Consider the following 26,724-nt stretch of genomic DNA (forward strand, 5'->3'; position numbering starts at 1 on the left):
GAAAAAAAAAATCTTTGGCAGAGAGTAATAGGATCTGAGTCACACTGTAGGAAGTTTATTCTGGCTTTAGTGGAGCAGGATGAGAGAAGAAGCAGAGAGAACAGAAGTTTGTAACAGAAACCTGAGTCAGAGAAGATGGACTAAGATAGTAGCTAAGAAGGATCCATCTAGGAATTAGGTGGCAGGTATTGAGAACAAGAAAAGAATCAAGCATGGTGTTTAGGTTCTTTGCTAGAGCCATGAAGTAGTTGGAACGAGCCCTAAACCTGAGATAGCAGTGCCATTTATTGATGGGGAACACCTGGAAGTAGATTTGTGAGTGTAAATGTTGGAAATTAAGAGTTCCCTTCGCCATATTAAGTTTGAGATATCTCTTGATATCAAATGGAGAGGTCCGGTAATCAAGTTAAATGTATGTTGGGTATGGCACTCTGAGGGGAGGTCAGGTTTGAAAACTGAAATCTATGGATGGGATAGGAAGATGAGAGATTAGATGGGATCACTATTGTATGAGTTTCTTGTGGATGCTGTAACAAATAACTACAAACTGGTGACTTAACACAAGAGAAACTTATTCTCTTATAGTCTGGAGCCAGAAGTTCAAAATCAAGGTGTCTGTAGGGGCTGCATTCCCTCTGGAGACTCTAGGGGAGAATGCATATTTTCATTCTTTTAGCTTCTGTGACTCTCAGCAATCCTTGACTTGTGGCCTAATGTGACCATATCACTCCAAACTCTACCTCTTTGGTCACATATCCTCCTCCTCTTCTGTCTGTCAAATCTCCCCTGTGTGTGTGTCTCTCTCTTTTTTAAAGATTTTATTCATTTATTTGAGAGAGAGAGCACAAGTGGGGGGGCAAGGGTGGGGGAGGGGGGGAGAAGCAGGTTCCCCACTGAACAGGGAGCCTGATATGGGCCTTGATCCTAGGACTCTGAGATCATGACCTAAGCTAAAGGCAGATGCTTAACCGACTGAGCCACCCAGGTGCCCCTCTCCTGTGTTTCTCTTATAAAGACAGTTATTAGATTTAGGTTCTACCTGAATAATTCAGCATGATCTCTTCATCTCAAATTCCTTAACATAATTACATCTGCAAAGACCCCTTTTCCCAAGTAAGGTAACATTCACTAACATTCACAAGTTCTGGGAATTCAGGTGTGAACATATCGCTTTGGGGACCACCATTCAGCCCACTACACATAGGGAAAGAGTGCAGAGAAGACAAAAGATTCCTCCAAGGTGGACATTCCAAGTAGGGCCTTAGAGACTCCAACATATAGAAACTGGTAGAGGAGGAGGAACTAGGAAAGAAAGGCGGGGCGGCATGACGGTCAGAGACAACCAGAGAGGGCCTGGGGGTCATGTTTCTTCTGTACCTCGCATGTCTCTTTATACCAGATTTGTCCCAGAGTAAGTTTAAAAGATACTCCTTGAATTGAAATTAATGTTTATAGTGAGCTTCTTAAAAAGCCTGTTGCCTATGCCATTAAACTGCCTTGAGATTATTGGAAAATCTCAGGGGCAATCACCCACACATTTATTGCTTTAGGTGAGTACATGAAAAGAGAGAGAGAGAGGGAAAACCTGTTTCATTCTGTGCCAAGTTTTTATTGCAGCTGTAATCGTCGCTCCTCTTTTAATTCTTCATTCCCAAGCCTACAAAGTGCTAACATTTGAAACCTATTTAGGAAATTCTTTGGAACTTGCAGCAAACTTCCAAAGTTAAATTTAGGGTTCAAGCCTCCATGATTGGCTTGCGAAGTGAAAAGGATGGAGAGTGATTATTTGAGGGAGCTGCTTTCCTTTGATGCTTGATGTAGAGAAGGGATATACATCTCGGGGCTGCAATTAATTCCTTGCTTCCAAGGAAAATATATTCCTTGTCTTTTCATAAAAATAAGAAATTCTGTATTACACACAACTTTATAGTCAATACATCTCAGCTTTATTTACTAATGAACAAACATATCCTAAAATCCTCTGAATAGAAATATATCACATAGGGTCAAAATATCATCTGTCCAAAACATAAAAATTGGTGCCTTGGGGAAAACATATCTTTTAAATCAAAGTAAAATTGAATGTATGACCTCAAAATGCAGGAATACTGGTCCTTTTTTTTTTTTTTTCTTTTCCCAAGTGTATCTCCCTTGGGGGCTGGCAGGTCATTCTATGACTTAATCCTCAAAAATTTGAGGGGAGCACATTGAGGGAAAATTTCAACTATTCTTCTAATAAAGCCATCTTGCTTCTAGAAGAGAAATGATGACTAAAGCAGTCTGAGATTGTCGAAGACTGCCAGAGGAGATATGGAGAATTTTCTATAGTTTCCCTCCACTCATACAACGATGGACAAGTTGCAGAGCAGAGCTCTTTGCGATCCTGATCTCACTGGAGATGGATTCAGAAATGTCAGTCTTATACTTTTGACCCTCTCTCTTCCATCTCCCACCCCCTCTCCTACTGGCCAGAAGGTCCTAAGAGGTAAACAAAGTTACCTAAGACTGAAACCTGCTTCTCTAGGACCTTATACCTTGCAAGCAAGTACAAAATTTTATTAAATAATGGACTAGGAGCACCTGGGTGGCTCAGTTGGTTAAGCGACTGCGTTTGGCTTCGGTCATGATCCTGGGGTCCTGGGATCCAGTTCCGCATCAGGCTCCCTGCTTAATGGAGTATCTGCTTCGGCTTCTCCCTCCCCCTCTGCCCTTTCTCTACCCCCACTCATGCTCACTCTATCTCAAATAGATAATAAAATCTTTTTAAAAAATGGACCAGTCAATTCATTAACTTGATGTACAAAGTTGAAGAAAAGCATATTTTATATTCAAAATCAAAGGATTTAAAGTAATATGACATATCTCAAAATCTTTGAGATTAATTTCACTTGCACTTTCCTCATGTTAATTAACACGCACCCCCCTCCATACACACACCACATGTATCCAAACCAACATTCTGATTTGAATATTTGGATAGGTAATGTGGACTTAGAGGGAACATAGTCATACACTTCTTTGAGATGTGAAAAAAAAAATTAAAAAAAAAAAAGAAACCAATGCCTACTATTCAAGAATGCTAAGAGTAAATTTAAAAGTGCCTTGAAAACTAAAAGTAGAAAGAATGTCAAGGAACTGCTGAGGCTAAGACTTGCCAAAAGTCGAAAGTTCAACAAGCAGGTCTTTGATGTGACTAGAGCTCATTTCTGCACTGTGTTCACTAATAGAGGGGTATTTTCACAGGAAAAGTGGCGGCAGGCTTTTTCCCATCAGGCTCTGACAGGAGTGAGCAGCCCTGGGTTCCAGGTCAGGCTCTGTGACCTCGTTTTAGGATTGAAACAACACTTTGCCCCTTTCTGAAGATCCTCTCCATCTGCAAACACACTGACTCACTCACAGGTCTGTTGTGAGAATAGCACGTATTAGTGGGAACAGAAGGGCTATGAAAATGTTCAAATATGCAAGCCATTTTATTATGTAGTAAAAGAATCAGGATTGAGACCTGACAATACTCAGTCCTCATAATCCAGTAGGATAAGCACCATTCTTCCTATTAACCTCCTTACATAAGAAAGTAGTTCTCATGTATTTAGTGTGTCACATGGGGTGGCTGGGTGGCTCAGCTGGTTAAGCACCTGACTCTTGATTTCTGCTCAGGTCATGATCTTAAGCTTGTAGGATGGACCCCATGTTGGCTTCCGTGCTGAGTGTGGAGCCTACTTAGGGTTCTCTCTCCCTCTCCCTCTGCCCCTCACCTCCAAGCATGCTCACTCAATCTTATAAAGTAAAATAAAATAAAATAAAATAAAAACAGTGTGCCACATGAACAGAGCATTTAACAATAATCATTGATATAGGGTTATTACTGCCATCTTTACAGATGATAAATGGGATTAAATGGCTTTCTACATCATAATTTTGATAAATGGAGGAGCTGGGGATTGAATCCAGACCTGATTCCCAAGCACATATTCTTACACACTAGGTTATACAGGCCAAAGGCCAGAAAGATAGGAGAACTGGCCCCTGATTTCCTGGGTGGGTGTGTTGATGGGTCCCTGCCTACCTCTTACTTCTCTCCACAGATTCTCAAGAGCCTTTCAGATCAGAAGCACCCAGGAGGTCCCTGCCATGGAAGATCACAGTAAACTTCCCTTGGGGGGAACCCCCCATGTTCTGGGGGGGGGGTTGGGTTTTCTAAATAAAGACCATAGTTCAAAAATCCATTACAGAGGGGCACCTGGGTGGCTCAGTGGGTTAAAGCCTCTGCCTTCAGCTCAGGTCATGATCCCAGGGTCCTGGGATCGGGCCCACATCGGGCTCTCTGCTCAGCAGGGAGCCTGCTTCCCTCCCCCGTCTCTGCCTATCTCTCTGTCTACTGGTTATCTCTGTCAAATAAATAAAGTCTTAAAAAAAAAAAATCCATTACAGAGATGAAAGTTGCCAGGACACTCCCAGGATGTCTTGTGTGCGTGAGTCCATCAGCTTGTTATCACCACGTCACCCTCCTACATGCATCCTCCATGTACCAAAAGAAAATAAGTCAGAGCTAAGATCACCCAAGCTCTACGGTTTATTTCACTGGGAGTTACAGTTGCCTCCATCTCTCCCACCAAGCTTCCTTCCTCCTCTGTTCTGAATTCCAGTGCTCAGTAAGAATTACCGATTGACTGGCTGGCTGAGTAAGAACTAACTTACCCAATCAGGAATAATTTTTATGGCGACAAAATACAAATAATCTCTCTTCTCATTTCAGGGTGTATCTTCTCCCATAGACTCCATCTTACTTTGTGTTACATTTAAAATCTTTGAAATAATCTTTGATGTTTTCCCTTGGGGTTCCTTAACCATTCAGACCATTCCTACTGATATTTTCTCAGTAATATTTCCAGATTTATGCCTTCCTTCCTTTATATTTATTTAATACATACCTATCGAATTACAGGCCCTCGTCTTGAAAAATATACAAATTTCCAAGTAGGGCCCCTTTTCCCTTTTGTTATCCTGTCCATTCATCTTGCACATGGTTGCCAGATTAATATTCCCCAAATCCTGTTTTTTCACTTTCCCATTCTTGATCTTGACCCTTTAAGACACTACCACTTTACGAAACGAAGCCCAAATTCTTTGCCTGATAGTCACATCCTTGTAACATCTGGATTTAAGCAACCTTTCTAAACACGTCTCCCATCTTTCTCTGCTTGACCCCGTTGCTCCAGGCAGACTGGCCTTCCTACTGCTCCTCTTTGAGTAACACTTTGTGCATTTCTGTCTCTGAACAGTGGCTCAAGTCCTTTTCCCACCTTAGAATGCTTTCTGTTCTCTGCTTCTCTCAACCAATCCTTCCACTGAAGAAGGCCCAATTCCATTCTTGCCTTCCTAAGAAGCCTCCCTTGGTTATCTCAGTCCACAGTAAGATCAATGGGAAACAGACCCTGCTGATTGGCCACTAGCCCTGCCGCGGGGCCCAGCGCTATCTAAGGACACCCTGTTGTGGGACGCTTCGTGTCATGGAATGGAGGCATTTCACGTTTCCTATGCGACTATTTAAATTTGCCGTTATGTTATACCTCCTCTGAGGTTGGAGGCAGTTTGGCCTGGCGGAAAAGACTACAGCCAGACTGTTTGGGTTCAAGTCATCCCTTAACCACCTGTGTGATCTTGGGCAATGTTATTTGCTTACACATCAGTTTCCTCATCTGTAAAACTGACAACAATATCATACTTCCCACGTAGATTTATTGTGAGCCTGAAATGAGTTTAATAAATGTAAGGTGCTTAGACAATGCCAGGCACATAGTATGTACTTTGGAAGTGTGAGCTATTCTTCTTCCTTGCATATTTCCCACGGTATAGATATAGATACATATGGAGAGAGAGATACAGACACACACATACTGACTTACCTATACACATACACCTATATTCTTATCTATATCTATATATGGAAAGGCAGTTAATCAACTAACCAATTAATCTGGGGAGTGTAGAAATACCATTTACTTCAAGAATATATATATATATGCTCACCTCTAGCTCAGTTTTATGCCTAAGGTTGCTTCAGCTTCATTCTCTTCCTGAATGCATGTAAGTGTTCTTCTGGGACAGAAAGATGGGGTGTACACTTACTTTCAGATGAGACTTTCATTAGCATAGAAATGCCCATTTTTAGTTGAATATACTTTCATCTTTGAGACATACATATTCTCTACATGGCAATGATAAGTCGATATAAAAGGGTGCTTTGTATTATAATTTGTGTTTAGCTTGGGAATAGGGTCTAGGACTTTCCCCATAAATAATCTTCCTGAAGTTAAAAAAAAAAAAAAAAAAGGACAGAAAGAAACTGGGGGGAAGACCCTACTGTTGAATAATGAAGACATCTAAGTACATCTGTAAGCAAAGTATAAGTTTTTAAAGATCTTTTTTTGTTTTAAAGATATGTACATGGACACCTGGGTGGCTTAGTTGGTTAAGCAAATGCCTTCAGCTCAAGTCATGATCCCAGTGTCCCTGGATCGAGTCCCTCATCAGGCTCCCAACTCCGCAGGCAGTGTGCTTCTCCCTCTGACTTTCTTCCCTCTCATGCTCTGTCTCTCTCTGTCTCTCTCTCACTCTCAAATAAATAAATAAATAAAATCTTTATTTAAAAAAAAAAAGATATATACAGACTGTAGGATATGGTTACATGAAAATCCATATATTTAAATTTTTTTAAAAAGGATATAAAACTGTGATTTTACTAGCAAGTAAAGCCTGTATGAAAAGAGCATACATAATTGGTAATGCCAAAGAAAAGGCAGGTATGGGATCTAAAGAGAGCAGCAGTCTGTGTGTAGACAGACACAGGCTGTGTGTCAGGAGGGACGAGTACCTGGTAGGAATCCTGGCTTTCTGGGAGGAGTGAGGGGGAAAGGAGGCCAGCGAGAGGGGTTCCACTCTACCTTGTCACACTCTGATCCATTCCTCACCAAGCCCAGAAGCATCCAGTTTTGTTAGAGGACAATGCATTGGAGAGGACCAAGGGACGTCAGTTTCCCTGGTTCTCTGTGGAGCTCATCAGCACTCAACCTCAGGCTTGCTTATGATCTTTACTTTGGTGACCTTTGGCACTTTCTATTAATACCTAGGAATCTATAATAAGCATGGTGGTTTTGCAGTTATACATGAAATTATGGAAACATAATAACATTCTATATGGTACAAAGTGTTGAAAGCCTCATGATGCGTACTAATATGAGCAATTTTTAATTTTCAAAAGGAACGTCTGTCGTTGGAGACCACTCATTTCTAAGAACCCTATGCCTTTAATCATTAATTAGTACACCCAAATAGTCTGTGAATATTTAATGAACACCTACCTGTCCCAAGTGTGATGAAGCCATAAGAATAGAGAAGTACAGGATGCTATAGAACCTTAAATGAACGGTGTGCCCATTAAAATCTTCAAATTAAAATCAATGCAAACAAACAAACAAAAAACCCTTGTTTCAAATTTCCCTAAACTTTCAACACAGTTTGGATAACCAACAAAACATCTTAGCTGAAAATAAATAATGTGTTTAAAATAATATGTGAGGGTTTAAAAAGGCTGTCTTCCAATCCCTTGTTATACTTCCACTAAGTGAAGTTCCAAGGTCACTTCTGTTAGTTACACTAATGGAACCACAACATTATTTTCTCTCTTTTCACATGAGATTTTTTTCCCAGCCAAGGATATACTTAAAGGCGAGAATGTGGGCTTTGTTGGATTCTGAGTTTTAATTCTGACTTTACAACTTTCAATCTGTAGAACTTTGGGGAAGTTACTTAATCTCTTTGACCTTCAGTTTTCTCCTTTATAGGATTGGGATAATAATAATTCCTTCTAGAGTTGGTAAACAATTAGGAATAAAGCTTTATAAAGCACCTGGCACAATGCCTGGCAGACAAAGCACTTAATAAACAGTCTGTCTTAGTATCCTTGTTGGAAAAGTTCTCATTTGCTGGTGGCCTATACATGTAATAATGAAGAATGTGCTAATTTGTTCTATGTGGAAAGATGAATAAATACCTACCATCCAAAGTGAGCAATTAAAATACTAACAAGAATAATGGAATGGTACGATTTAATACTCATGTTTACGGATTGCTATTACATTATTTCTGGCATTTTCACCAATCTGCAGTCTTACTGGAATGGAATTTGAGAATCATGAGGTAATTCAGAATACATAATTACAAGTAAATTGGATTCAGACAGTACATCCCCTTTTCTCATGAATTAAAAAACTTATTCTTGGGTGTCATAAAAGAAAAAAAAAAAAGACCAAAAATGACAGTCATTTCACTGAATTTCAACTTTCCACTTAACATACTTTCTATTACTTTTGGCACTTGCATATTTTATCTATAATCTATCTTCATAATAATCCTCGAAGTAGTGAAGGGGGATTTCCAGTCCTCACTTGTACTTTTTCCAGAGCAAGGACGTGGGGACCTACTGTCTCCTCTCTCACTCTTCCTCACTTGTTCTTCAAGCAGGGGCATGTGCGTCCGCCCTCCCTGATTCTTGAGACTGGGAGGAGGTACTGAACAAGCCTACAAGAAATCAGCCTCCTCTGGCTCTTCCCGCCCCAGAACCCTTCCTCAGGATGCATTCTTCAGTTAGTCCTTGGATAAGTTTGAAAGAATGGGCTCTCTCCAGCTTTGCATGAGACTGGGTGGGGAAGTTTAATTCTGGGGTGAAATACTAAAGAAGCTTGTTATGGCTGCACATCTTAGCCATATCCTCAAATTCACCTTACTCTAGTTTGTTTGGTTATATTTACATCTTCTTCTGTTTCCTATGTTTTGTTTCTCGGTTGTTTCCAATCTCAAGAAAGATATAATTTGCATTTTGGATGAAAAAAACCCAAGTCCATGGGGCACAAACTTGCTGTCTCTTCATGTATTGCTACTGTCTGGTAACAGAGAGCATCTTCTCTGAGCTTCCATCAGTATACACTGTGTCGGCATAAGCCAAGCACACAGGGAATAAGACAGGCCATAGAGTTATCCAGGCCACAGTGCCAGTCAACTCCTCCTGCCATCTGTTTCCTCCCGCCAACTTGATTTATGTATACAATATCAGGAAGATTTGAACATCTGCGTTCTTGGTTAAAGCTTTCTCCTTGTATAGAAATAGACCAGAAGACTTAATAGCATCTGGGTACATTATTTTTTCAACATTCAAATGTCTTCCTCCTTTTCCACAACCAAGTTAGTTTATAGCTTTGAGTTTCTGGAGACAACTTTGTAGTAACTATATTTAACTACATTAACTATATTTTTAAATTTTCTGTTTTCCTGATACTCTGACATCTGAGGTTTTACCAACTAGCATAGGCTGCCTTTCCCAGGTTAGCTAATTCCCAGACAGTGTCAACAACTTGCTCTGCCTTTGAGCAGCCCTTTGATGTACAAAACAACCAATCCAGAGTCCAAAAATCCTCTTCCTCCTCTATCAAGCACTCCAGGAAGGAACATTCTTTTGCTCTAATCATCTTGAGGCCAAGTATCAGACAACAGGGACCACCCCTCTTCCCCCACCACCACAGTCCATAGCACACAGATTATTCAAACTACCCAACTCTAAACCTGCTCACCTTGCCCATTCCTAATCTGAGAAACCACACCTAAGGCTTTCACCCATGCCCTCCCCTGTCTCCTTCTACCTCCTGACCAAACCCCCTTCTTCCCCTGTGGCCATTCATGGCTCGGCTGTTCCCCTCCTCTTGGGAACTGTTTTTACAGTTATGGCAACTGTAACTGTTGTCACTGTTACAGTGATCATCTCCTGATTTGTTGGCCTCATCCCACCCAAATAACAAAATCTTGGGTACCTTTTAAAACAATTTTGTACCCTTGAAAATAGCAAAAGAACATATGCAACCACAGGTATTTTAAATATTTGCCTATTTTATGGCAAGTTATACTCTGAAAACAACCATAGTAGTACAAATTAATGAAGTTACAATTTCCTAGACTTCTTTAGAAAAATAACACTATCGAGATGAAGGTATGGGGATTCCTTGCTTTTGCCATTTCTTCTAATGGAATGTTATGTTTTCCAAAAGGGATTAAATATATTTGGTAATCGTTTAGAGTGAAAGCAATCTGAAGCCACCTAGTTGCCTCCCAGCTTCCAATGGAACTTGTCACTAAGCCTCAAGAAGACAGTAATTATTTTCATTATAAAATACTTTGAAAATGGAGTGAAGCCAGAATCAAGCAAAACTAAATATAATTTTGATGTATATTCTACAGGAAAAATACAGGGCAATGAGGATTAACTCAATAATATATGTAAACGTACCTCACTAGATGATCAGCAGGTAATAGAATTAAAAAAAACTTTTTTTTCCTACCAGTGTGTCTGCAAGAGCACTCAACCAGATTCATGTTGCATTTCAGAAGTCAGATACATTACCAAAAACTCACAGCAGTCTTTCAGGGTTAGGGCAATATTTCTCAACCTGTTTTCATGATCACTTCCTAAAGAACCTTCTCCTACTTTGCTCCATCCCCATGAAACGCTAATACTACAGATCTACTGTACATCTGTGTTACACTGTGGCCCTTTGGGGGTCCACAAACCATTATAATACCTAAGATATATTTTTGCCCCCCCCCCCGGCAAAGAGCTAATTTTTACCCCTGTGAGGGTGATCACCCCACTGATAACCAGTGAGAAGACACGGTCAGGGTTACCACTGGTCTGAACCCTGGCTGCACATAAAAACTATCCCAAACACTTTTATTTGCCAAGCCCCCACTTAGCGATTTTTACATCATATGATCATATGTCTGAGATGGGACCCAGGCTTTGTTATTTTAAAGCTCTCTGGGAGGCGGGGTGGATCAAAAAGATCCTTCAACTGCTAAGCAGAGAGGACAAGCCTGAACGCTCACTCCATGCATTAAGCTGTGACAAGCTAACTGAGGACATGGTATGTTTATGATCTACCTTGATTATAAATGTACATGTATCAAATATTTCACACTGTAATAAAAAAACTTGTATATTTCTTATGGATTCCCCATGTACAGTCAGGAAAAGGATGTAGTGGAGAAAATACTTCTGGAATGAAAATAGGAAGTGACCCATGATCACGATTCAAAGAACATGGCGTTCGAAGGAGAAAATCTCCCCCCTTCCATTTTGGGGTCAGCACAGGGTCAGCACTGGGCCTAAGAGAACTGGCAGGAGAGAATTGTTTGCCTTCCAACCCCAGGAGGGCCTATTAGGATAGAACAGTAGTTTTCAAAGTGTAGACCTTGAACTTATTAGAAATGCCAATTATCAGACCTTACCCCAGACCTACTGAATCAGAAATTTGGGCGGGGTATGGGGATCTGTGGTTTAATAAGCCTACCAGGTCATTGCAACACACTCTGGAGTTTGAGAATCACTGTGATAAAACCTGACTCTCAAGCACTTTATGTCCCAACTGCTTTTTTTTTTTTTTTTTTTAAGATTTATTTATTTATTTGAGAGAGAGAAAGAGATCTGGGGCAGGGGGAGGAGCAGACAGAGAGGGACAAGTAGACTCCCTGCTGAGTATAGAGCCAGACTTGGAGATCCACCCAAGACACTGGGATCATGACCTGAGCCTAAATCAAGAGTCTGACGCTTAACCAACTGAGCCACCCGGCACCCCCTACCTCCCAACCACTGCTTTTCTTCTCAAGAAAATTGACCTTTCATTACTACTGCTAATTTTTATCCTGTACTTCATTAATTTGTTCTTAATTCTTATGAACAAGGATCTTAATAACCTGGATCATATTAGTACCCTCAACTAACTTTAAAAGTTCCATCTTTTGTAAACCACAGTTGGTTATATTAAACCAGAGAGAGCTCTAAACCAACCATTTTGAATCTCTCTTTAAACAAATTCTACAGAGAAGGAGGGGAGAAATGAGGTTTTTTTTTGTTGTTGTTGTTTTTGTTTTTGTTTTTTGCTTTTGCTTATAGGGTTAACTAACCAAAGAAGTTTCCTTTTGGACCATTATAGACATGTAAAATTCTTTATGTTTTGCTAGAAATACCAAACATTAATCAGATCCCCAAAGCCAGGGTGACATCAAACAAAAAGCAATTTGGACTATGGTGATAATGGTATCCTGTCTCTTGGTATTATTTAATCATGCCAATTCCTAACCTACATTGTCCTTCTAAAACTATACATATATATATATATATATATATACGCACACAATGCTATGGTAGCACTTCCTTCTAGAACTTAAAACATATCCACATGCTAGAAGTAAACTGTTCCATCCCCTTAAGCTGTTTTCATTATTGTTTTAATTTTATATAGAGTTCAAAATTGCCCTCTAACACAGGAATAGATCTGAAAGCAGAGGTGCAATGATTACTTCTTCAGGGAAGGAACTTATTAATATAAACCGATTCAGTCCTTACAGGGGAGAGAATGCTGAAGACCACAGAGGATAAAAAGCAGAACGCGAGACAATAAACTTATTTCAGGTGGCTTTAATCAAACTTATGAGAACTGGGACTGAAAGCCATCCTCCTCTCTGTACTTCAAGAGGAAATGCTGCAAAAATAAGGCTCAGGTTGTTGACGTGAATGAGCTTAGAAACTAAGATCATATGGGAATCCAGGCATAAAAACAAAGTGCTGTGTCATATTTGCTATGTAGCTTAAAAGAGAAGGCTGCAACACATTAAGTGTCTCCCTGACCATAAAAGGTAATACAACTCCGCTTGTGACCTTATTGTTCAAATATACATTTTGCCTGATGTAAACCATTTTCCCCATCAGGTTGTAAAAGACATAATACAGAGATGATGGAATCTATCACCAGAGACTCTGAAGTTCATAGAATTAAGTCAATCTGCTTAAAGATGAATTAAACTGACTGGAAGCCTAGTACATATGTGATTTTTTTTTAAACCTGAAACACCAGGTTTTAAACAGAAAAAAAAAAAATCATCTTGATAGAAGAGATGGTAGAAGTGTATTTGTTCAAACTTTTTAGTTACACAAGAGCAAGACAATCAATTCAGTAAAAAAAATTGGTCAGCTTGAAGTACTTGACCCAAAAGTCCTAGCCTAAATGGATTTCCTTTAATCATACTGATTTTCATAGAAACTTTAAAGACTTTCATTGATTTTATTCTTGAAATACTCATAGATAGGGCGCCTGGATGGCTCAGTGGGTTAAAGCCTCTGCCTTCCGCTCAGGTCATGATCTCAGGGTCCTAGGATTGAGCCCCTCATTGGGCTCTCTGCTCAGCAGGAAGCCTGCTTCCCTTCCTCTCTCTTTGCCTGCCTCTCTGCTTACTTGTGATCTCTGTCTGTCAAATGAATAAATAAAATCTTTTAAAAAAAAGAAATACTCAGAGAATTCTCTCTATACTTTATATAAATGATTTAGAAATGAGAACGTGCTAAATTGTATCATAATGCATGTGCAACATTAGAGTGAAATTAGGAGACTAACATACTTTAGTGTAATTTTCTAGGATTTTGCAATCTACAACAACATTAATGAAGACATACAATGCACTGTAGCAATTCAAATAAAGTTTAAAGAATATAAAAGGAAGTACCAATTACTATTTTAATTTTGTAGTTAGAATGAACAGAGAGTGAGCAATGATATATAGGGCTCACAGAGGAAGGCAGAGCCTAAGCTGGGACCTGATTGCCAGACTGTAACAGTCTTTGATAGCTGTTCTCTTCTTTTTGGTTGGCAGTTGTCTAAAACTGGGTCACAAAAAGAACGAGAAAGTCAGTGACCTCTCCTAATCATCTGTCAGCTGTTTTCAAAATAGCACTGGAATTTACCAAATAGCACATCTTGACCCCTCACTTGGTGAGAAAGTGTTGTTTCTGCTTGATGTCTTAGCTTTCTTTCTAATGTCAGGTCTCACACAGAAAATAAAACCCATATACACTGCAGCAGAACACATATTTTTAAGTTTATGGCATCTGGACCTACTTATGGTATTCTATGTAGGGAATGTTCTGGATGGAAGTTGCTTTTTGTGCCTACCCTTCTTTTTCCTTTCCTTTTTTTTTTTTTAAGATTTTATTTAATTTGACAGACAGAGAGCACAAGCAGGCAGAGGGGCAGAGGGAGAGAGAGAAGGAGAGGCAGGCTCCCCATTGAACAGGAAGCCTGATATGGGGCTTGATGTGGGGCTTGAATCCAGGACCCTGGGATCATGACCTGAGCCAAAGGTGGCCACGGCCGCTTAACCAACTGGGGCCCCATTCTTCCCTTTCCTTTCCCTTCAGTCTGCCTCTGATTATCTTGGTAGATGACCACATGATCTCAACCTACCTTTGTCTACAATGCCCTACAATGGACACATCTTGCTTTCTCTGGGGATTTTCCCATTAGTATTTAAACTATTCAAGTAGCCACTTTCAAACTAGCTATAGGAAAAACCTGGGAGAGAAAAATTGTGGATTATTTTGATTTCATATATGTAACACTCTAATTTTGAACTCAATACATCAAGGAACTTTGGAAAACAGCTAAATAGGAGAATTTTGGACATATCATCTTACTTTTTAAAACCAGTGTAGTCGGGCACGTGGGTGGCTCAGTGGGTTAAACATCTGCCTCTGGCTCAGGTTACGATCCCATGGTCCTAGAATCAAGCCCCACATCAGGCTCCCTGCTCAGTGGGGAGCCTGATTCCTCTTGTCCCTCTGCCCCTCCCCCTGCTTGCATGCTCTCTCAAATAAATAAATAAAATAGAATTAAATAGAATAGAATTAAATCAAATAACCTGTGTAGCAACTACCTTGGAATGTCATATCTTGGTTTCTAACATCTTTAGCTTAATAGATATTAATAACAGATCGTCATTTTCTTGTCCCAAGTAACATATGTTTTGATGTAGTCCGCCTTGAAAGATAAACTAAAGACATACATAAGGTCACTGTAAGGTATACACGAGAGTAGTTCAAGTCCTTTTTTTTTTCTTTTAATTGTGCAGGTTTAGTTTTTAGAATTTCTTTTTTTTCTTTAACTTATCTTGTTTTGGAGACTGCAAAGAGTTTTATGTCATGGGTGATTTATTTCTATCAATATTCTCCTATAGTAACACTATGCTGATTTTGGAACCTAGACTGATAAGTAGTAAGACATCTTTTATCAGAATCTCTGTGCTCTTTGTGTATTTTAAAAACATGATCCTTCTTGATCCCAGGGTCCTGGGATCGAGCCCCGCATCGGGCTCTCTGCTCAGCAGGGAGCCTGCTTCCTCCTCCCTCTCTCTCTGCCTGCCTCTCTGCCCACTTGTGATCTCTATCTGTCAAATAAAATAAATATTTTTAAAAAAATGATCCTTCTGCAGAGCAATGGATAGGAAATTAGAAATTAAAGACACAGCATGACTCTAGAATATAGTCAGAATATACTACTCTCGAAACTTCTGATAGGTGCAAATAATAATGGCTCCTATTGGGGCGCCTGGGTGGCTCAGTGGGTTAAAGCCACTGCCTTCGGCTCAGGTCATGATCCCAGGGTCCTGGGATTGAGCCCTATGCCCGGCTCCCTGCTCAGCGGGGAGCCTGCTTCCTCCCCTCTCTCTGCCTACTTGTGATCTCTGCCTGTCAAATAAATAAATAAAATCTTTAAAAAAAATAATAATGGCTCCTATTTCTTGAATACCTCCTATGTGCTGGGCACAACTTAAGTATTATATATTCATTATCATTTAATAAACAGCAATTCCAGGAGACCAATACCATAATTGTCCCTATTGTTTGTTTTACGAGGAACCTGAAGTTTAGAGCAACAAATTCAAAGTTACACACTGGTCAATGGCAAGACAGGATACAAAAGCAGCTCCTCCTGACTTCAGTGCTCTATCTCCTATCTGTAGAGCCCTAAATTCTCCCTCAATGATGTATATCTTTAATGTTAACTCAAACTCCACTATAATTTATTTTTCAGGCATCATGGTAATTGTTAGATCTACTTACAAAGACTTTGAAGAACCAAATAAGCCAATTATTTCCTTGCCCAACGACATAACTTGTCAAAATATCTCCACTCAAGAACCACAACAAATACAGTAAGCATGATAGCTAAAACTTAAACGATTGCATTACTATCTCTGTATTGTTGCTGTTATTGAAGTAGAACTTGACTTCAGTTGAATCAGCATAAAAGTTAGTGATTAGCCCAACCTACTTTCAGCTAAGCTATGCTGCTGTTTGAGTTCAGTTGCTGTATGAATTCCAAGATATATGTGCCCTGTCCTTTGTTTACGATTGAGTCATTGTTTTGTTTTCACTGCAAATAGTCCAAAAAGAATGGAGGAGCTAACTAAGACACTAGCAGTGGGTAACTGTCTTGATTTGCCCAGGACTGACGGGTTTCCCAGAAAACTTTCAGGTTTAAAATCTGGACAGTCTTAGGCAAACGGCGATGCATCAATATTAGGAGCAGACTTGTAATTTCATCAATTCGTCCACTACAACACCAATCTATCCTCAATTACCCTAAACATGCTCTTGATTTGACACTGAAAAGCTGTTCTAGATCAGGCCTAAATGTCCAAAAGTAAAGCTAACATCTGAGGAAAAAACTTCAAAGATAAATAACCTCCTTGCCTATAGTAGAAATGCCAATTTTGAAATGTGGGATCAAAGCTTAAAAATTAAACTTTAACACATAAAAAGTGCAATAAGACTCATCCTAAGCATTCTTGCTCTATCAGAAATCCAGTAGTACAGAAACTTGGTGCTACTTCCACACGTCTGTGGCACTGAAAGCCACATGACCGCCAAGTAATGCTTCGAGACATGCACATCGCAATGTAAGCATTTCTCCTGCAAACTCACCCCAGTGATGCTGACATAGCTCAAGACATTTCTAAACTCCTTTTGGAATTGCCTTTAGAGTCAGATTTATTGAATTTATAGCCCATACTCAATTTTTATGAACATGGCTTTAGGAACAAGGATTATTTTCCTTATTTGCTGTATGCAGTTTCGAATCACTTGATTCTTTTCCCCCTAAAATCAAACTACCTGCCTTAGAGGGCAATGTTTGCAACTCCTGATGTTATTCAAAAGAACATGACACAAGCTCTGAAGACAGTTCTGAAATGGTGTGACATCATGTCTTTGATTAAGAGCAGCATGTAGTCTTAAGTCTTACAATATAAAGAGAGCAATTTTGGAGTTACAAGCTCTAAATGAACAACTGTTCCCTTCCCCAATTCACTTATGTTAACTTAAAGTCATATATGTGTGTATATATATATGTATATATATATATACACACACACATATATGTAGATATATATATATATTTTTAAAGATTTTATTTACTTAATCAACAGAGGAGGGAGAGAGAGAGAGTGCACAAGCAGGGAGGGCAGCAGACAGAGGGAGAGGGAGAAGCAGGCTCCCCACAGAGCAAGGAACCTGATGGGGTTTGATCCCAGGACTCCAGAATCATGACCTGAGCCGAAGGCAGATGCTTAACTAACTGAGCCACCCAGGTGCCGCCAGTTAGTAGATTTTAAAAGCAATGTAGGAGAAAATTGATAGTTTCCTGAGTGAAATTGGTGACTGGGAATGAACAGAAGTTGATAAATTAAAAAGATGTTCAAGATGAAGACCTGAACAGCATTGCTGAATTGAAAGAAAGGAGCAAGGAAGAAGCCAAGATTTCTGACTTAAAGAACTGGTTAGATGGGTCTAGCAGTCCTTTCACTGAGGTAAATGACCTAGGGGAGAATCAGATTTAGGGGAGGGGTTGAACTTGAGATGTCTGTCAGACATAAAAATAGACGTCCGGCATTCATTTGGATATAATGGTCTGGAACGAGAAGAGAGATGATGCTCTAGAGATAGAACACTTAAAAATAATGTCTAAACAATTGAAAAATCACCTCCAAGAAATGGAAATGGCAGCTATGAATGATGCTGGAAGAATGAGTTGAATGACAGGAAAAGAGTTCAGTCAGAAGCCAGAAAAACATCCACATTAATCAACAAGAAGAAGAGGAGCCATCAGGGAAGACTGAGATGGAGTGACAGGAGAAGTAGGAGGGCAAACTTTTGCCTGGAATTCTCACTTCTCCATCTCCTTCCACCTCCCTGCCCCACCATCACTACCTTATTCATCTGAAAAACTATTCTGTCAGGATTCTTTGCTGAAAACTCACTTTCAACCACTGCCTCTTTTGTAGTGCTTTCTTTGACAATCCCCAGGTAGGAATAAGGGTCCCTCCACTGTTACAGCATGAGTCTCAGCAGATGCGTGTCCCCCCTAATGGCAGAGACCATTCTCACCACGGTGTCCCCAGTCCAATAATGAGCACAAAGTAGACATTCAATTTGTCTTTGTTGAATCAAAGAAGAAAAGTAAGTTATCATGCTTGATGCATAGAGTGGTCCTTATGCAATCACTTGAAGCCAATTTACTCTTGTTTTGGAAATAATTCTAATACATTTTCTAACCCACCAGTGGTTAAAAAACAGATGGGAGATGGAACCAGAGGCACATATACTCTCACAGAGAACTTAAAATCAAAGAGAAGAAGCTAAAAAGCTTTGTATATGGCAGCCTAGTGTCCCTCAGTGTAAGTGCCGACATGTTCACAAACTTTAACACAATACAAATCAGAAAGTGATGTCCCTGTGAGAACATCGAGTCTACAAGAAGGCTAAATTACAACAGGTAGAACTCTCAGTAAGCCAAGAGAATATGTGGACATTTTTGATAGATTTATAGTACAACGGAAATTATTTTTGGTTTTTAGCTTTTAAAGCAAAGGTTATATAAATGTTAGAAAGATTCAAAATGTAAAGTGATTATGCATTTCAGCTGAACTTCCAGCTATCTGGAATATGTGCATTCTGGGGAGCAGCTCATTCTCTAACAGTGGGCGTCCCATACAAACAAGTTGCTGCCATATGTGGATATGCATTACTCAAAACTACAGAATGGAATCTCTTGCCTTTCTCACTTATAAACTCATGAAGACAGTGTTTATTACAAAAGCATATTAAGCAGAACACAACATTTCCAAGTGGCTGTCCCATTGTTACTGATGTCTTCTATGTCAGGATGTACAAGAATGCACGAGTTTTACAATGCGAGGGCCTTCTCAGTCCTTCATGGACGAGCACAGAAATGTATTCTGTTGACTTTTGCAGAGACTGACCTTCCCTGCCACCAACTTACAACTGTGTTCTTGGACATTAAAATAAAGCTCACTCAAAAAATATTCCTAAATAGGGCACAATGATTAAACTGGCAATGCTATAAATATTATGGGACCAAAGTATATTTTTGTCTTTATTTCTCTCTGCCAGACACTGTTAAACCAACTGTTAATACACAAACTTCTTTGTTGTTGTTGCTGTCAAGGAGAGTATGCAGCTTCTTTAGGGCTATTTTAAATTCTGTGCCTCATTTCATATAAATATTTACCCAAAGAAAGGTGTCTGACAGAGAAAATCTATATACTGTCATAATCCTTTTACACTAAGTGGTATTTTTCCTCTATAGATCTTACCAAAGGTATAAAAATCTCCCCCATGAAAATCCCATGATGAAGAGAAGGAAAGAAACAAAGGGAAAATTGCCATTATTCTCCAAAAGCTGAAGTTTATAAAAACAAAACATTTCTTTGTCAAGAGGCACGACCAGTTTGCCCTGCATTTGAAACCTACTGAACTGGGGTGCCTGGGTGGCTCAGTGGGTTAAGTGTCTAACTATTGATTTCAGCTCAGGTCATGATCTCAGGGTCTTGGGATCAAGCCCCATGTTGGTCTCTGTGCTCAGTCCAGAGTCCACTTGACATTCTCTCTCTCCCTCTCCCTCTGCCCCTTCCCTCCCATCCCCCACCCCACTCACACTCTAAATTAATTAATTAATTCTTTTAAAAAATCTGCTAAACTAAGAAATCTCAATGGAAAAATAAAAAGTAACAATGGATTATTTTTCTAAGCATCTGAAAATAAGTATTATATAATCTGCACATTAAAAAAACCCAACATATTTGAAAACAACCTCTGAAACAGGTTAAATTATGTTTTAGCATTGCTAAGCTGAAATATTAGACAATTATAAATGAACAGGGAAGCTAACAGTTGAAAAACATCTATTTTGGGGCGCCTGGGTGGCTCAGTGGTTTAAGCCTCTGCCTTCAGCTCTGGTCATGGTCCCAGGGTCCTGGGATCAAGCCCCGCATCAGGCTCTCTGCTTAGCGGGTAGCCTGTTTCCTTGTCTCTCTCTGCTTGTTTATGCTCTCTTTCTCTGTGTCAAATAAATAAAATCTTAAAAAAAAAAAAAACATGTATTTTAATGCTATTCTAACTTGTATAACAATAACTTTTCTAGAGACTTTTTAGAATTATTAAAGAAACTAAAACAATTTCCTAGCGGCTTTTGCTGACAATAATATATTCTAAAAGCAATAATATACTAATAACCAATATAGACTGAATACCTGTTATGTGCCAGGTACTCTATATAGCACTTTACATGGAATTTGTAGTTTGATCCTTGCAATACTCCTGTAAAAAAATATATTATTATATTTCCTATTGCACAGGTGAAGAAACAGGCTGAGTATTCATGGTAGAGCTGCCATGTGAGGGCATAAGGATTCAAACCCATGTAGCTCGACCACATCTTGGAGATCCAATAGTGAGCCAACCTACTCCTCCTGCAACCTGTGGTCTACTAACTGAGGTGAACTTCAGACATTCAAACAGTATATACATAGGTGCTCTGAAAGATAGATAGAGGATATTATTAGAGAATAAAACACAGGGTCTGAATTGGGGCTGTCAGGGAAGAATGGAGAGTTAAGAACCCTTGGGGTAAGAGCTAATGATTAGTAGGATGTAGAGAGGCAAAGAATTGGGGACTGTTCTAAGCAGCAAAGAGGGCATATGCAAGGGCCCTGAGGCAGAAAAGAGTTTATTTCAGTAATGGAACTAAAAGAAAGTAAGTATATCTGGAATGTACTGAACAACTGAGAGAATGGAGAGAAATGGGTTTGGACGAGTAGGCAGAGCCTCGAAGACTGGTGAAAGATTTTCTACCATCCTAAGTACAATGAAAAGCAACTGAAGACCTTTCTATGAGTAAGGAGAGACATGACCCTATTTGCATTTTAAATTTGTCTGGCTACTGTTTGGACAATGGACTGGAGGATGGGAAGAGATCAGGCTGGAGGCCATGGCAGGAGTCCCAAATGGTTGGGATGATGCTTGGACTAGTGGTGGCAGTGAAGTTGGAAGAGAGAGAGCATGCCCACAGTGTATTGTATAGGTAAGGTTACAGGAGCTGGTGGCAGACCGGATGAAAAAGAAGGCATGCCAACACCTCATCAGAGGTGTTCCTCAAATCATGGGGCACTTGGGTGGCTCAGTGGGTTAAAGCCTCTACCTTTGGCTCAGGTCGTGATCCCAGTGTCCTGGGATCGAGCCCTACATCAGGCTCTCTGCTCCGCGGGGAGCCTGCTTCCTCCTCTCTCTCTCTCTGCCTGCCTCTCTGCCTACTTGTGATCTCTGTCATATAAATAAATAAAATCTTTAAAAAAAAAAAAAAAGAGGTGTTCCTCAAATCAGTGCTCAACTCCTTCCCACTTTCCTGTGTCTGATTGGGACCAGTCCTTTTTTAGAATTAATACCAGTATAAATTTTTCATGATACTCAAGTGCTTCAAGTTGTCACTCCTGGGAGGTTGTCACTGTGCTGGAGAACATTTACATGAAGAAGAGAACTGAGAATTCTCTCATGACAAATGACCACATATCTTGATGTACTACTTCCTATTTCATTTTTATAAGACAAAATAAAGAGAATTATTTTAAAAAACAAAACAGTATATATTTATATTTGAATATATAAAATATATATACAATATATTATATATACAATATATACACAAATATATATATTATTATATATAGATATCATATATATTAGGCACTTATTTATCAAAATGCTAATAATTCATAATGTTTTACAAATTATATATCAAACCTCCAACAAAAAAAAATCAGTAATTAAACCCAATGTTAATGGTTAAAGATTTGAGGAATCATGTCCCAAAACATATTTTCTGTACACATTCTAGCTACAGATAATTTATTTTAAGTAACTAGTCCTGAGACTGGCTTCTTCTATAGATTGCTGTTCAAGTTATTCTCCATGAGATTTGGCCTCCTTGGAGCACCTAGGTGGCTCAGTCTTTGACTCATATCTTTGTCCCAGGGTCCTGGGATTGCTTGATGGGAAGTCTGCTTCTCCCTCTGCCCCTCCCCCACTATTCATTTGCTCTCTCTCACTCTCTTGCTCTCTCTTTCTCTCTCTCGCTCTCTCTCTCATAAATAAATAAAATATTTTTAAAAAATTGTTTCAAGAGATTTAGCCTCCTTTTGTTCAATATCTTTCTGCTCACACATATGGCAATAAACCACTTTCCAATAGCCACATTGGGAGTCTTTCTGTCAGTATATGGAAGTGTGTGTCTGAGTTTGGAATTAATTAGCCAGAATTCACAAAAAGAAGAAAGGCAAAAAGAGTGAGGGTATTTTAAACCTTTCAACATCAATAACAGATGAGATAATGGGGATGTTGAGCCTGGAGAGGAAAGAATAAGGATGACTATCTTAACTATCTTCAATATATACTAGAAAGGCTACATTGTAGAAGAAGAATTGAATTTACTTTTTGTGGCCACAAAGAGCAAAACAGGGTCCAATGGATGAAGGACAAAGGGCTTTTGCTCAAGGTAAAAAAAGCCTTTCCCAATACAACTGTTCAAAAATCAAACAGGCTAGAGTGACTCATTGTCATAAGTGATACCCACAGAGACTAAATGACCATTTTACTTTTTTTGTAAAGATTGACCGATCAGAAAGGCATTTAGCTAAAGATTCTAAAGTCTCCTTCTATTTCTAAAATTCACCATGTAATGATTTTCTCTAGCATCCATTCTTCTTACAGATAACTCTAACAGTCATAAATTTCCATTGGATGACTCGTGTAGTTCACCGGCATCACACTGGAAATTGTGGGGGAGGGGTTAGACTAAGTAATTAGTGCATTCCATTTCTCTGGCCATGATGCATCCATTCTTCTTACAGATAACTCTAACAGTCATAAATTTCCATTGGATGACTTGTGTAGTTCACCGGCATCACACTGGAAATTGTGGGGGAGGGGTTAGACTAAGTAATTAGTGCATTCCATTTCTCTGGCCATGATGATTGGTTTAGGGGTGACCATGTGATTTAATCCAATTTGATTTCTTAAGAATGTGGGGGCAGATATGTTTTATTTCCACCACAGGGAAAAGAGATAGGGAAGCCGTAATAATTGGTAGACATCTTAGGACCACACAGGAATGAGGTGAACAAAGACACCAAGCAAAGACCTGGACCTTTCATGTCACGGACACCAGCAGATCAAGCCCTGCCTAAAGCCAGTTCTCCCAACCACCTTTTCCATTACATGACCCAGTGAAGTCTCTTAAGCCGTTTGTGAGTGTTTTCCACACATGAAAACAATGGATTCCTAACTCTGATTCTTACCCAAATATGTGTAAAGTGACCCATTCTCAGAAAGAAAGTGAAAAGGAAACCAGTTACATGGTGCATCAAGAGATCCACTTAGCAACCAAGAGATTTCTCTAATATTGGTCCCTGAGAATCATAAAAATCTCCATTTGGGTCTCAGGACCATTAGTATCTCTTTCAGAATAAAGCATGTTTGCCAAAATTCCAACTAAAAAATTACTAAGCATTTAAAACAGATGCAAGCAGTTTTATAGAAAACTTTTCATTCCACATGCATAAACTCAATTCGTCTCCCTCCATCCCCCGCAGGGCTACTGTCAATAGAAGAAGAAAAAGCAGTTATAATCAATTCATAAATCCTGCAGTGTTAATGCCTTTGTGAGTTGACTATATTAAATGCTTATATAATTTCTCAATTTGTTTAAAGTTTTGATAACTTCTCAACACTAAAACTATAAGAACTATAAATTACTTTGCATGCTACATCTCAATATTTCATATTTTGATTCTATAGAATGGTTTTTGACCCACATCCAGGTTCAAATTTTACTAGTCTTTACTCATCTATGCCTATATGTAAATTTTAAAATAAAAAGTGAAATTCAAAGACTTATACTGAAACCAAATATTAGCATTAATTTTGCCTGCTGGCTTATGGCCCATGAGTATGATGAAAAAAAAAAATTTTTTTTTCAGTCCTCAGGAGAGTTGGGTAGGGCTCCAGGTAGACCAAGACCTTATATCAGGAGTGTCTGGCCAGGAGCAGCTTGTTACCCAAAATGCAACAGAAATATTTTCATTTTCTCTGTGTAGCATCACAACAAAAATTCTAGGATGTGCCACCCTATGTAACGTTACTTAAAGGTTATACCTGGTTCTTCTTTTATTGAATCTCATAGATTCCAGCTCTGGAAACCTGTGATAAATATTGTTTAGCCAGAATATCCCTAAAACCAAGTAAGGCTTTCTTTTCAGTTGAATTCAAAGAATTCAAGACAATTCAAAACTTTTCTTTTTCAGTGCCAAGATAAAATAGTTTCACTTGTTCCTTTCCCTTAAAATTTATTTCTATGTCCTTTTACTCAGTTCTCCTCTTAGAAAAATGGATTTCAGCAAGTTCTGGCTTAAAAATAAAATTGTAGCTTTTCAGGGTAGAGCATGTTCTAGTACATTTCTTCACATGATTGCTGTTCGCAGAAGACTCCTACAGCCAGACACAGAGAAATGGGAAATGTTGCAGAGACCACCCAACAGGGTGCTTGGAAAATGTGTAAGAAACACTCTAGAAAGGTGGGTTCTTGTTCTGATATGATAATGCCTATGTACTGTCAAGCTTTGTCTATCAATTTCATTAACAATGGTTATTTAATATTTCTGGTTTTAAATTGCAGAAAAGAAGTTCTTACCTTTCAACATCATGTTCACACAGAAAACACCATTTTGGGGCAAATCCCAACCTTAAATAGGTTCTGTGCCCAATTCCCATGAAAGTTTCTTATTCAGCCAGAATAAAATTATCTGTAGTGCATGAAATCTAGATATTGTTGGCTATAGTAAGCAAGAATCAATCATTCAAAGGAATTGAAATTTTATAACTAGCAGGAGATAAATTACTTCAAAATGCTCACTTTTATAGATGATTTTTTTTTAATTAACAATAACCCATTACAGTGACACCTGGGTGGTTCAGTTGGTTAGGCATCTGTCTGCTTTGGCTCAGGGCATGATCTCAGGGTCCTGGGATCAAGCCTGGCATTGGGTTCCCTGCTCAGTGGGGAGCCTGCTTCTCCCTCTCCATCCTCCCCTCCTCCCCTCTCATTCTCTCTCTCTCTCTCTCTCTCTCACACACACACACTCTATTTCTCAAATAAATAAAATTTAAAAAAAAAAACAATAACCTATCACATATAAACAAGTATATTTACAACTTCAGAACTCTCGGCTCTATATTTTTGACAGCAAGTATGAGAAGCTTTTGAGAGCACTTCTTCTCCTAAGCCAGAATCTTCTTTGAATCCCACTCTAAATGCTACTTTATCCCTTAGGGGTCAATTCTGCCTCTATCTCTGAATACAGATATGTCAAAAAAAAAAAAAAAACCACTCTCATCTATTTTTGAACATTCTGAGATCTTGGAAGTGAAAAGTCTTATAAATAGTTGGAAGCGTATTATTAGAAGTCTGCTTGGAAGCCATATGGGTCAGGAAAAAAGATAACCCACAGAGGGAAAAGATTACAAGGCTGTGGGTAACCACAAAATCAAGTGATGGTTAGCCCCTGGCACACTTACTTAACGTTCCACTGTGCAAGATTCACCTTCTAAAATGGGGACTAGAAACAGTGGTTTTCAAACCTGTAGACATGTTGAACAGAGAAGTGTTTAATTCAAGGGGGGGATAAAAAGCCCCTGTACCTCAATAAATTGAAATTAATGACTGATAGAGTAAGGAGTTTTCACCCCAAAATATAAACAACTATTTGCTGATTTTTTTTTTTTAAATGATGTGTAAGACTGGTCCTGTAGTAGGCATTCCATAAACGTCTGGGGCATGCATTGGGAATCCCAACCCAAGATGCACTGAGCCACAGGAATGGAAAGAGACTACTGTATCCAGGTGGGTAGTAATAGACTGGGTATAGACCTGGTTCTGGAGAATCTGTGATCCCACTGATTTGCTTAGATCATTTTCTATCTCTCACTTACTCTGGGCTATTTCTGATCTGTGCAGCAGAGCTAGATCGTTGCACAGTTTAGCACAGAGAAAACAATTGGTATGGATATATGGATATATGGATTCATAGAGAATTGCTTTTTCTCTTCCCCCTGTTAGGGAGAGTCAAATTTCTTGGGAGTACAGGACAGATGTATAAAATTTTTCACAATGGAACCTACCATTTTGTGAATGTTCAATAAGTATTAAAAAAAAAAAAAAGAATAGCCTAATGACCCTGGATATGGTGGTATTAAGTGTGCTCATAAATTGAAATGTCAGCTGTGAAATATTTTACTATCATGGCAAGGACTCAAACTAGGAGTCAGAAGACCTATATTCTCATCCCAGCTCTGCCACTTACAAATCTGTGAATGCCGACAAGACAAATTCTATGAGGGTCCATGTTCCTTACCTCTGAGTTTCTAATTTCTCAAGTTTA

General features: G+C 39.1%; 1 protein-coding gene across 2 annotated transcripts in view; it reads right to left on the bottom strand.

Annotated features, from left to right (window-relative positions):
- The window catches only part of SYNPO2 (synaptopodin 2), a 169,485-nt gene that overhangs the window by 98,181 nt on the left and 44,580 nt on the right, over nt 1-26,724 (bottom strand). The gene's annotated exons all lie outside the window — the stretch shown is intronic.

Source organism: Lontra canadensis, unplaced genomic scaffold (genome assembly GCF_010015895.1).
Source record: "Lontra canadensis isolate GAN:19392208 unplaced genomic scaffold, GSC_riverotter_1.0 scaffold1, whole genome shotgun sequence".
Lineage (NCBI taxonomy): Eukaryota > Metazoa > Chordata > Mammalia > Carnivora > Mustelidae > Lontra > Lontra canadensis.